At 42.7% G+C, this 13555-nt stretch overlaps 1 long non-coding RNA gene across 15 annotated transcripts in view; it reads left to right on the forward strand.

Annotated features, from left to right (window-relative positions):
* Positions 1 to 13555, forward strand: part of LOC144807741 (uncharacterized) — a 651207-nt gene that overhangs the window by 203133 nt on the left and 434519 nt on the right. For all 15 annotated transcript variants that reach the window (XR_013606414.1, XR_013606413.1, XR_013606411.1 and 12 more), the window contains one exon: positions 5566 to 5629. This is a non-coding gene — a long non-coding RNA (uncharacterized LOC144807741). The remainder of the gene's footprint in view (positions 1 to 5565; positions 5630 to 13555) is intronic.

The following is a 13555-nucleotide window of genomic DNA, read 5'->3' on the forward strand; positions in this document are numbered from 1 at the left end:
CAATTAGTTTAACAGAAGTGTGCAAAGTAACACCTTAAAATGCAGGAGGCAGCGTAAAAACAGGATGGGAGTAGAGATATAAGCACTCTTACCCCGCGCGCCTGCTGCGCGAAGCTGCCATCACTGGTATTTATGTGAAGCATCTACCCTCTAGCCCAGAAGTAAAGTCCGTCTGGCGCTCCCTCAATATCAATCGGGTAAAACCGTGGTGGACCGGGAAGCGCAAAGCAACCAAAGGGCGTCAGAGGGAGGGAGAATCTGCAAAGAGCAAGTGTGCCAGTAGGTACATAAAGCAGCAATTAGTTTAAAAGAAGTGTGCAAAGTAACACCTTAAAATGCAGGAGGCAGTGTAAAAACAGGATGGGAGTAGAGATATAAGCACTCTTACCACGTGCGTCCGCTGCGCGAAGCTGCCATCGCTGGTATTTATGTGAAGCGTCTACCCTCTAGCCCGGAAATAAAGCCCACCTGGCGCTCCCTTCACATCAATCGAGTAAAACCCGTGGTGGACCGGGGAGCGTGAGCCAACCAAAGCGCGTCAGAGGGAGAGAGAATGTGCAAAGAGCAAGTGTGCCGGTAGGTAAATAAAGCAGCAATTAGTTTAAAAGGAGTGTGCAAAGTAACACCTTAAAATGCAGGAGGCAGCATAAAGAAAGGATGGGAGTAGAGATATAACCACTCTTACCCCACGCGTCCGCAGGGTAAGAAATTGGGTTTCTGTTGAAGGGGTGAAACCCTTTTCAAACTGCAACCACAATTTTTCTCAGGGTAAAGTCACAAGCAAATCCTAAATTAACCTGTGCTCATTCTCGGGTTGCTTGGCACAGAGCAGTCAGGCTTAATTCAGAGGCAATGTGTAAAGAATTTTTGCACCACTTCAAATGTTAACACAGTGAAAACACACCACAAAAGGATCCTTCAGCAGATTAGAGAAAAAGAGCAATGTTTGATAAATAAAAGAAAACCAAAAATCCAATAATTAGAACTGATGATATTAAAGAGCTTACTTACAAGCCCCTTGCACCTTCGTTATGCCACTGTTTTCCATATTAAATGAGACTAACTGCTGCTGCAGGGGTATATTAAATAAGCCACTAAATTCTAAAGCTTTTGATAAAAATAGCACCAAAAAGCACAAGCCACCAACTGTGGATATTTGTTTGCCCCAGACTGGAACATAGTCACAAGTTCAGGCTGACTGCGATCAAGCACAGGCCAGCTACAGGAACCCAGTGGGCCAAAAGAACAAAGTGCATTATATCCTGGTTTGCAGAGCATTGTGAGTACCTGCTTTTAAGATGCGTTGTGCAGCCGTAGTGAAATGTCTCTTCCCAGATGCAGCTAGGCTGCGGTATCAAGTCCAGCATCATTGTTAAGGATCTCTTTGATTAGGGCTAGCAATGCGAAGTCTGGCACTGAGGATGCGACTCTCAGTTGGGGTGATGCGTCAATTAAGAGGAGCAGCGATGCTGTGATGAGGAGTCTGTCATACAGGCTGCTGTCAACGAGGAATTCAAGGACCTGCGCTGAGTATGTGTCACGCAGAGGCGATTGCGATGAAGACACGGGCTGTTTTGAGGGTCTTTGCAGAGGTTCTGATCAATGCTGTAGCGGTAATGTATTGCTTTTACTCTGAGTTGTGTTGCTCAGCAGAGGCAATGCATCGATCTTGCTGGGTTTACAGAGCTTAGCTCTGCACCTTAGGCCCACTTCCAAGGGTCCAGGACTGGGGTGACACTACTTAGCAAGGTAGACATGCAAGGTTTTTAGAGGCTTCTTTCCCTGAGGCTCTAGTCAGGAGGCCCTTGAAGTCACTTTGAACTTAGTTAAACTGATACAGGTCCAGTACTTTCTACCCACGCAAGAGGGTGGCAGGCAGCAGGTCAGCACAGCAGGACAGCAGTCCTTCAGAGCAGCAGTCTGGCAGAGTGACAGTCTTTCAACAGCTCAACAGTCGTCCTTGACAGAGTATCCACAGGTCCAGAAGTGCACTGAAGGGTTGGTGTCTGAGGTCTAGTATTTAAACTCAGTTGTGTTTTTGAAATGGTGGTGTCCTGTATTCTCTGGCCTGGCAGGGGGTATGCATCCCTTTGTGTGGAGGTATGGCACAGCCTATTCAAATGTAAATGGGGCTGTGCCCTCTCATCCTGCCAGTGATGGCCCTTCCAGGCACTGCTAAGCTCTCTATTGAGTGTGGCTGTCTAGGAGGAATTCACACAGCGCAACTGTCAGCTACACCCAGCCATGCGACCTAGAGAAAGGCTACAGGCACTAAATGGCTCAGACAGAAAAGTGCTAAGTCTGGGTGGTGAACTCCACTCCACTCGCGGAGTTTGCGGACTGTTCCGCACTCTGCTTTAAGCGGAGCTCATGGAGTTCCGGAAAACTCTGCTTCGTGTAGTGGAGAGGAGTATTATTGCCCCATTCATGATCGTCAGCATCAAGTTAGGGAGCGGGAAGGTGGAAAATCAACCTCCCAGCAAAATTTCTCAACGTGGGCGGTGAGATTTCTCATTGCGAGTGGTCGCGGATACTTGGGACAATTCGCATTGAGAAACCGTCCGTTCGCATTGAGAAAGTAAAAATCTACTTGAGCGGCAGAAAGGAAGCAGCACCCGCTTGCGCTGTGCATGGTGCCATTTGTGTTGATTGCACAGTGAGGTCAAGCACCTAGCACTGAAAATCACCGTGAAACGCATTTATCTAACACACTCCACTGCTCGCAGAGCTCCGCGCGGTAGAGTTTTTTGCACATCGCGGAGTTCTGTATAGCGGAACTCTGCAAACTCCACCCAGGCTTTATAAAAGTGGCATTTTCAAATTTTTTGTTTAAAATCTAACTTTACCATAAGGTAGGATCTTTCATTACAGTTCAAAAGACATCAAACATTACTAGTCATTTGTTTCCATTAGGAAAGTACAGCATATTCAATGCAATAGGTGACCTCCAATGTTATCCAGGGGAGAGGTAGGCCTTGCACTTGCAATAGGGTAAAACAAGGTTTTTCACTACCAGGTTACATGAAGCTTTAAATAATATGCCACACTTTTTAAATACAAAAAGAGGAGAAGATGGACAAATGCTGAACAAATCAAACATTGCCCCTGGCACAGATCTGAGTTGAATCCATCATCCAATTTAGACTCATTGATATGCAAATCAGTCTTGTCCCTGTTCCCCATGGGAACAGTCCTGCCCGAAATGCCAGGCAAGGTCCTCCCTGGACTGTAAACAAGCATCCTAGGACCAGTTTTGGGTTTCACCCCTCATCAGCCAGGCTAGATTGAATCCAGTGGTACAGTGAGCCTGGGACCCATGTCTGGGCATACCCTTCCCACTTAGTTCGGCAAATACAAAAATAACAAATGATGGGCAGAATGCTGAATAGGCCCCATGCTCACTGTGTCACTGGATTCAAGCTAACCCTGCTGACGAGGGCTGATGCCCTGACACCGGCTCTAGGTCGCTTGTTTCCAGTTCAGGGAAGACCTAGACTGGCAGTAAGGGCTGGACGGTTCCCAAGAGGAGAAATGTCAAGACTGATTTGCATAAGGCTGGGTTCAAACTGAGGTTGGCATGGTGAGTAAAAAAACATTTGGTGGGGATGCTACTCTGAGTGGTCGTGTTATAAGCAGGGGAAACCCAATCGACCCTTGTAGGCTTGGGCACAGTATGGTTGAGGTCAAAATGTGCTACAAGGGACTTATTTAAAGAGATAGTCGCTCTAATTTGTGAGTTGTACAAATGTAACACACTCAAATGTATCCACAGGATAACAATCTTAGTACATATTCAAAGTGAATTCATGGAAGGTAAAAAGAGAACACACAGATAAAGAAAATATATTCAGAAAATGTATATTTACTAACACAAAATTGGGGAGATAAATGCAAACAAATTAATTCAAGCAAAAAGTCACGAACGGAGATAAACAATACTTTTTCCTACAGTTCATAACCAAAGACATCAACTCCAAATGGATACAGAAAACAACCAAAATTAATTAATAACAAAGTGGTTGTGAGTTTGTGCCAATGCAACGTTTCCGGAGATGATGAAAGTGTCGACGTTTCGGTCTAAGGGGCAGTCGTCTTGTAGACCATCATCAGGACAAAATATTTGAATGCTGTAGAAACTCCTCAATCGGCTTGCAGGTTTGTCAGACGCCGCCCGAGGTTCTGTTGCGAAAATTAATTACGCTGATCAAACTGATTGTGATTCAAGACTTGGCCAATTGCTGTGGCCTTATTAATCTACATTTAAGATTCCACCCTTTGGCTGACATTTTACCCCACATTCATTGCCGTGTTTTGCTACATCGATACAGCTTTGTTCAGAAATTCCAGGGAGTTTCTACAGCATTCGAATATTTTGTCCTGATGATGGTCTACAAGACGACTGCCCCTTAGACCGAAACGTCGACACTTTCATCATCTCCGGAAACGTTGCATTGGCACAAACTCACAACCACTTTGTTATTAATTAATTTTGGTTGTTTTCTGTATCCATTTGGAGTTGATGTCTTTGGTTATGAACTGTAGGAAAAAGTATTGTTTATCTCCGTTCATGACTTTTTGCTTGAATTAATTTGTTTGCATTTATCTCCCCAATTTTGTGTTAGTAAATATACATTTTCTGAATATATTTTCTTTCTCTGTGTGTTCTCTTTTTACCTTCCATGAATTCACTTTGAATATGTACTAAGATTGTTATCCTGTGGATACATTTGAGTGTGTTACATTTGTACAACTCACAAATTAGAGTGACTATCTCTTTAAATAAGTCCCTTGTAGTACATTTTGACCTCAACCACTCTGAGTGGTCGGCAGTGATTAGGCAAAATTGCAAGCATTTCTCCCATCACCTTTTGCATGTTCCACTTTTTAAATACACTGCACCCTGCTCTCTGGGCTGTCCAAGGCCTACCCTAGGGTTGAGTTATATGTTTTAAAAAGGAATGTTTAGGCCTGGCAAAAGGTGTATTTTGCCAAGTCAACATGGGAGTTTGTGTTCTCGTCGGCCATTGGCCGACGCAAGCACTATCTCTGGGGTGCTCGACCAATGGCCGACGAAGCCGCGCCCACTGTGTGGAACACCAGCACCGCAGCGGAATTTCCGCCACAGTGAACGGGTTAGACTGTACACACAGGCTGCAATGGAAGGCTTGAGACATGTTTAAAGGGCTACTTCAGTGGGTGGCACAATCAGTGGTGCAAGTCCACTTGTCACATTTAATTTACATGTAGTGTCACTTTACTAGGGTCCTATAAGTAAATTCAATATGTCAATGGGGGATAAGCAAATGTTCCCATGTTTTAAGGAGGGAGCACATGCACTTTAGCACTTATTAGCAGTGGTAAAGTGTGCAGAGCCTAAAGCCAGCAAAAACAAGAACAGCAAAAATGGAGCAGAAGGGCAAAATAATTGTGGAACACCATCCTAAGGTTGACAGTTCAAGCAATCATGATTTGTTTCCCCCACTGAATGAATGCTTCTGGTAGTCCAGTATTTGTTTTAAATGTGGACTTTTTTATGCTTAATTCTTGTTTTCTTTTCTCTTCCAGGTACTTTGGGATTGTGCCACAGTGGGTGAAGACCACAATGAATTGCATTGATAAGCAACAGCAGGTAAGTGGCTAAATTGTGATATTCTCACCACGGCTACTATCAAGAACTGAAGTCCATGCCCAATATGTCTGCCACTTAATAAAATCTCTCATGAAGATGTGCACGGCTTCCAGGACCATAATCTCCTGTGAGTGTAGCCATGTGAACAGAGGGACTTTCCGAAAAATGAAGCAACAGGCATTTGGTGGATGTTGTCTTTCTATCCTACCATAAATTGTGGGCAAATTAGTGTTGTAGGCAAGGTGCAAGGAAATCTGCTCTACTACATGAGGCATGGGGGGGAATGACAACTGAGTTTCATTCTATTGTTTGCCACTGTGACTAGCGAATCCCACTGTTTGATTAATAATTCCACTTTCCTGGCTAAGATAGCCTGTATATATTGCTTATGTGATTCATCCACACTCAGGGGGTTTCCCTATGTGATGACTTAAGGGCACATCACAGCTGAAAACTCGTTGCAGAGCACACCCGATTAAACCATCTGAGCTTGACTGTGATTGGGTTACTTGACACCATGAGCTCTTTTTTAATTTTAGCGCAAACGTGAATGAAGGCAGCAGCTGCAGGGTTAACGTTAACAGTCTCAGTGAGACATGCCTTTACCAAGGGGAGGTTTTAACCAATAACTTTCCTGAATAAGTGATCGGGAGCTACTGGTCTCCATTTTAGTCTTCATCCATTACTTGAGGGGGCACGATGGGTTATTTTTGACTACTACATTTTCCACTTTCTGAAACATGTTGTCATGTTGCTTGTCTTTAATATGTGGTCACACAGTGATTAGAAAGCCAGTTGTGATAATGACCCCTTGATAGCACTTGGGGGACAAAATGAGTGAAGTAGTATATTCAGGCTTATGTGATTCTGACTCTCCAATTCGGGAGAGGGCATCCACATTGGTATTGCCTTTACCTGGTGGGTACATTATTATAAAATCATAACTGTTATAAAGGGTCCAGCATAACTGTCTAAGAGTGAGGGCTCTGATGGAATGAAGAAATTGCAAATTGCTGTGATCAGTGTAAATTGTTATTGAGTGTTTGACTCCCAACAAATATTCTCACCATTCCTAAGAAGCTGCTTTTATAGCCAATAACTCTCTGCAATATATTAATTACATTCTGGGAGCAACAATTTATGTGAATAAAAGGCATTGGAATGCAAGCATCCAGTTTCTCGATTTCTTTGAAATAGAATACCTCCAAGCAGTCTGGGAAGCGACAACTTACCAATGTATGGATCATCTGGATTCGGGAGGGCTATGATAGGGACTGTGGTGACTTTCTTTTTAAAAATCCTAAATGCTTTATCAGCATGTTTGTCCCACACAAAGGTACTTTTTTAGGTAACAAGTGTGTGACTGGGTTAATGGTCTTAGAGAATTGTTCTCTGAATTGGCAATAAAAATTCATGAACCCTAGGAAATGATTAATTTCCTTCACCGTAGTAGGGGAAGGCCAATCATGTATGGAGGCAGCGTTCTATTGATCCATGCCAATGGCTTTGGGGGTGATAACATATCCCAAAAATTCTACTTCGGTGGCATGCAACAAACATTTTTCCAGTTTGACGTATAAGTCATTCACACAGAGCTTTTAAAGAATGGCACATACCTGCTGGGTATGTTCTTCCCCTGAGTCGGAGTATATCAGGATGTCATCCATATATACCACACAAAAGATGTCAGTGAATTCCCTTAAAACTTCGTTTATGAAGAACTAGAATGTGGCTGCGGCATTTCATAAGTCAAAAAGCATTACCTGATATTTGTAAATCCTGAATTTAGTTGTAAATGCCACTCATCCCCAGGTCGTACTTTCACTAAATGGTATGCTCCCCTAAGATCTAATTTTGTAAAAATAACTGCCCTTTTTACTTCATCCAATAACTCAGGAATAAGGGGTAAAGGTTATGACTGTGACATTGTTGAGGGAGCGGTAGTCAATACACATCCTAAGTTTCCTCCTGCCCATTTTGGGATGAAGAACAAAGGAGAGGAGACCGGGATCTGTAATGTGTAATAAAGCCATTTTCCAAGTCCTGTCTAAGATGTTCGTTCTCCTTTTTGTGTGAGAGAGTAAATATGACTACACTGCAATTTTGATCAAGGAATCAGGTTGATTTTGCAGTCAAAACTGTGATGTGGTGGTAGAGTGTTGGCCCTTTTCTTATTGCAGATGTCAGACTATTGTACCTGTAAACCCTCAGTAAAGGCCACACCTAATTCCCTTAAGGGTATTGTATGTGGATTTTCAACAGCTTCCTTATGAAGTTCAAGGTACGTGTTTTAGCTTTCCAAGCTGTGGTTGGGTTATGGCAATAAAGCCAGGGCAAACCTAAAATAGGGCGGAATTGAGGGGCGTCGATTAGAACAAAGTTAATATTCACCTGATGTAGGGCAAGCTATGTCATAAGCAGCTGTTCGGTCTGAAATCGTAACTTTACAGAAGTTAGTGCCTTCCCATCTACAGCTACCTCAGGGTTGTCCTTGAAGATTGATTGAATGCCCATGATTTTGCATATTTAATGTCCATAAAATTTCCTGTGGCACAGGAATCTACTAAGGCTTCTACTTAACCGGTGGTCCCTGAGAAGAAGGCTAGGGTTAGAGGCAAAGTGAGATGTTGTATTGCTAGGTCAGAAGATGCCTTGGAGGTTGATTGCAGTGATACAGCCAGTAGGTCAACCTCACTACCTACTGAGTTCCTTTGCTTCCCATCACCTTGTCAGGTTTTACTGGACATAAGGTTGCACTTGTTTTAGAGGAATTTGGTTTAGACAGACGAGAGGGGCACTCCTTTACAAAGTGACTGGTTTTGCCACAATATAAACATTGATTCAACTTCAGGCGCTTCTCCCTTTCCTCTTTAGTCAAGGGTCATGTATCTCCAGTAATTTACCTTGGTTTACCTGCATCAGTGGTTTTTGATTCTGTTTCATAATCAGGATTATTCTAGTATCTAAAGAATTTTTCCTTTTTCTCCTTTCACAATCCTCCGGTGGTTCTACAACTTGGTAAGCCACCGTAAAATATGGAGACCCATTTTTCTAAAGACCATGCTGTTTCTATGACTAGGCAGTTAAAGGAAGAGATAAAATGCAGCGTATCTGAAGTTCTTTGTTTAAGGTTCGAGATTTCACTATCTACTGCCTGAACGAACGCGTGTTTAGCAAAAAGGCAACGCACAGCTTCCTTGAATCACCCAAAATAATTCAGCAAAGGGTCATTACTGTCAACTAAGGGTATTGACCATAAAGCTGCATTTCCCCTATCTAGGGCAAGATAAAGGCAACAAAGGCTGTGTCACAAGGGAAAGCTATAAATGGTATTGGTTCAAAAAGAGTGAGTATTTAGCACTATTATCATAAAAGTGCTCTGATGGTGCTAATGGAACCAGGATCGTTGTAACTATGTGGATTTGAGTGGGTGTGGCCTGACCAGCTGGCATTGCTCCTTTTCTAGTTACAAACATTGCTGGTTTTACATATATGGAGCCTTTAGCTCTTTCTCACACCTAGGAATTGTTTGCTTGAGTACTCACATGGCTTTGTAGGGAGGTGAGATTGTGACATATGGCATGATTTTTATTCTGCAAAATTTAGCATATGAGTTATATTCTGCAAAGTGACCATGGGATTGTCCATATCGTCTTGGTAAGGAATTAATTGTGGGCTTTGTCTACTGTCAATACTGGTCACGGTCTCTGACCTGGTGAGATGCAAGGTGTTGCAGAGACGATATGGAACCAATCTCATTTCCTGACTGTACCTACAAGTTTTGTACAATTGCGCAAGCTAGTGGTCTGATAAAAAAAGGGTTGGGGCCTTTTTGCATTGGTGCGTAGATCATGGCTTTGAACGGCTTCAAAAATCTGGAGTAAGGCAATGCAGTGCCAATCACTGGATGGATGTTGATGCTTTCCCAGATTTACAAGACCATGTAAACCTGGGGAAGCACCAAAACCTTACGCCTCCCGAGGGGAGGTGTGACAAGGAGAAATATCTTTATTTCTCCTTGTTTTTACCTCTGTGGATTGTTTTTGTGCAGAAAGGTACCCATTCCTGCACAAGAACAATACTGCATACAACACAGGCACCCTTGTACCATGGTTCAAGGGTGCTTGCATTGGCGCTAGGCTGCCAAAATGGGGGAAAGGACATGAATGTACCACATTGCTTAAATGCAGTGTATTCCTGCCCTTTCCCAGTGATACTGGGCAGCGTAGCAAGTTGACTTACTGCGCTGCCCTACACCACTATTTTCAAAAATATGCCCCTTAGTTCCTGAAATGGAAGTAAAAAATTCTCTGATGGGCAAGGGTTCAGGCTGTGGCTGAAGAGGGCTCCATGTCCCTGGGTAGGCTCAGGATGAGTTCTCTGTGAAGCTGTTGACTTGTGGTGGGAAATCTGAGAGCGGGAGACATTTCAATTTAACAGTCAGAGAATGCCCCTCACTGGCTGGATTTTTTTGCCACCTTCACTCGGTCAAAATGCCTTTGTTGCTAGTTGGTAATTTTTGGAGATTGAATTCCTCCAGCACGGCAAAACTGCAAGCTGCAGTTGAACAGGACTCCACAAGCCCAGATACTGTTTCTGTACTGTACCTCTGAAATGGATATGCTACTGTGGAGAAGCTCTGAGCGGGAGCAACCAGAATCTTTGGACCAGCAACAACCTACTTTTGTAGGATCAGCCTGGCAGGTTGTTTGTGGTTCTCCGGAGGTCTTTGTAGCGAAAAACATTTTAAGCCCCAGGTTTCAGGAAAAGTTAGGAGGGGTACTCAGCCAAGGGTCCAGCATCTTAGGACAGAAGCTATGTGTCAGGTCTCATTCCATAAAAGCCAGCAGCAGGGCCCAGGACAGATCCAGCTAGATCTGGTCAACTGGAAAATTGTATGAAAGGTCTCTTGTAGCTAATTGTTTCCCTGCAGCTTGAACATGATGTTAGCCTTATGATATTTGGAGTCCACTTCTTTTTCCTGGGTAAAAGAGGAAGTGCAGGTACAGTGTCCTTGACTTCTCTCAGGTGATAAACAGCAGAACCAGTCCTCCTATGTCCTTCCATAGGTCCATATTGTGGATTAGCGCAACCAACGCAAGTCACTGTCTGGCATTACTCTGCCCAGGAAGTCATTCAATGGGTGGAGCATGGGTGATCTCAAGCATCCATCCATGGATGTTGGTGCAATCCAAGATTTATAATTATTGGTATACCTGGGAATGTGTCATGAACAAGAGAGGTGTAGGGGGAGAAATAGGCTTTTTTCCCTCATTTTATCCTCTTTCTACATGTGCTGTGTTGCAGGGATTCTGCACATACACAAAACTATGCACATGATTATGGGACCTTGCTGTATAGGGGCTCTGCCTTTCTACCACCTTAGTACCCACGAGCCCAGGACCAACTAGCTATAGTGTCTCGCTCACTCTCCTACACAAAAACGGAGAAGCAAATGATTGGACAACCCAGAACGCAACACTCCCAGATCTCTCAGGAATCGTGGTAACAAGACACACCTTTTCGCTTACACTCTTGCTCCTGTCCACAATGAGATTAACCGTGGGCAATGATCTCCATTCCGCTTGCGGAGATTGCAGATATTTGGTAACTAAGATGTTGGGGTATACACGAAAAAATGTTAAGAGCAATTGAATCACTATATACTGAAACGTGGATTCAAATCAAGGTAGGGGACGGGACCAAATTATCTAGGAAAATACCAACCACTAGGGGTCTTAAGCAAGGGTGTGTGCTAGCTCCACATCTGTTTAATCTATTTATGGCCAATCTGACTTCCCACCTGGAGCTAGTTAATGCACATGCCCCAAGGTTAGGCCCACTGACAATATCCCATCTAGCATACGCTGATGACATAGTGCAGCTGAGTCATACAGAAATTGGACACCAAAGATTGATCAATGAAACAGCGGCGTACACAAAACTTGCAAAAAAACTAGACAGTCCCTCCTACCAACCACTGCTCTCTGTAATAAAAGCAAAATTGCTTCCTTCTCTAACCTATGCAAATATGGTGATGCATGGTAGGGACTCCAAAATGCTAGATAGATTACAAATCAAACATATAAACAGGTATTTCATTTGCCCTGTAATGCCTCCTCAGCTCAAGTGTGTTCGGAATTTGGACTGACACAGCAAAACATAGCAAGAAGGTACCAGTTCATCAAAGCAATGCACAAAATACGAAATAATCAATCTAGCCCTCTAGTCAACGTACTATGGGAAGTCTTGGTCAACGATGACAATTCAAGTTGCAATAAATATCTGTTCCCATCTTTACAACTAATCAATGCGGGTGAACTGTGGGACGGCAAAAATTCACTTGTTAGTTGATGATAAAAGTACATTTTCGTGGCGAGCCCAAGTATCGATGACAATTCAAACGTATGTCACATTGCAACCAGAAACTCACCTTCAGCTAACTTACCATGTGCATCTTCAGAAAAAATTATTGGCCATGCGCCTAAGTGATCTACCATCTCTGTCAGATAAACCACTTTGGTGATATAAAGGATCAAAAACGTGCAGACTATGTGATGCCCCAAACGAGGACCTTGTGCACTTGGTCTGTATATGTCCTGAACTGAAAAATGCGAGTTGAGTACTTTTAAAGCACTTATTTAACACGCGAGGGATTCGTACGTGTAGAACAGCCATCATTAGAAGCTTGGATTCTACAGACCCTCAGCTAAATTGTAAACTTTTAAAGTTTTTACAATCTAATGATAGAGCAGTAAAACAGGATTGGAAGTAGTATCCAACAGCATTAGGTCCCTTTTCAGTCGCAAGACTATATGTCATTTAAATGAGCATGAAATAATAGTAGCAGGATGATGATATCTAGAACTGTCAAATTTCTGTCTCTTCCTACAGATGCATAGCCCACATGAATAATCTGGTGAAAAGTCCCTGCAATTATAAATTGAATGTATTTTTATAACACTCTATTTTAACAAATCCATTATTTTATTTTGTGTTGCACTAATATTTACCAATGCTTTAATGAAAATTGATTTTTTTTAACATGTATCTAATTTGTATTGTAATTGTTTTTATTAACTAATAACAATAAACAATAATCAATCAATCAACCTTTGATAAAACAACTTTACCTTTACATGCTAAAAAGCATATAACCAATTCAGAAATATGAACTTTGAAAAATACCAGACAATGAGAAAGGTGATAATTTTGGGGTCACCCCTAACCTAGGGGAGAGCAAACAGATGCCTTAAATACAAAGAGCATATCAGGCTGAGCGATTCGGTGGTGGTCCCATCCTCCTAGGACCACCCCAAGCAAAGTTATGGGCAAAAATAAAAGGCCAACCAAAGGCCCAGAAAAGCATTATGGCGCAAGATTACAGAGTTTAGTGAATAATATAGTATAAGCTCTCAGCTGAGCAGAGAGCCTGCCCCTTGAGGAATGTTTTGATTTTGGATACTATAATATTAATTGCACTCTAGAATATCATCCCATAATGCTTTGCAGGGCCTTTGGTTGGGATTGTATTTTTGCCCATAACTGTGCTTGGGTTGGTCCTAGGAGGATGGGACCACCACCGAATCATTTAAGCATGTGCTATTTGTGTTCACGGCATCTGCTTGGTTCTCTCCCTAGGTTAGGGAGGACCCCAAAATCATCACCTCTTTCATTGCCTAATATTTTTCAAAGGTCACTTATTGGCAAAAATACAATGCCAACCAAAGGTTCAGCAAAGCATTATGGGGTGAGATACTAGAGTGCAGTGAATATTATAGTATTAGCTCTCAGCTTAGCCTGGAAAGCCTGCCCCTTGAGGAATGATTTGATATTGGATACTATAATATTCATTTGCTTGAATATTTAATAAATATGCCCCCTAGCAACTGTTGAAGAAGGTGAGAGAATGTCTATGTTGAGAAA

Source organism: Lissotriton helveticus, chromosome 1_2 (assembly GCF_964261635.1).
Source record: "Lissotriton helveticus chromosome 1_2, aLisHel1.1, whole genome shotgun sequence".
Taxonomy (NCBI): Eukaryota; Metazoa; Chordata; class Amphibia; order Caudata; family Salamandridae; genus Lissotriton; species Lissotriton helveticus.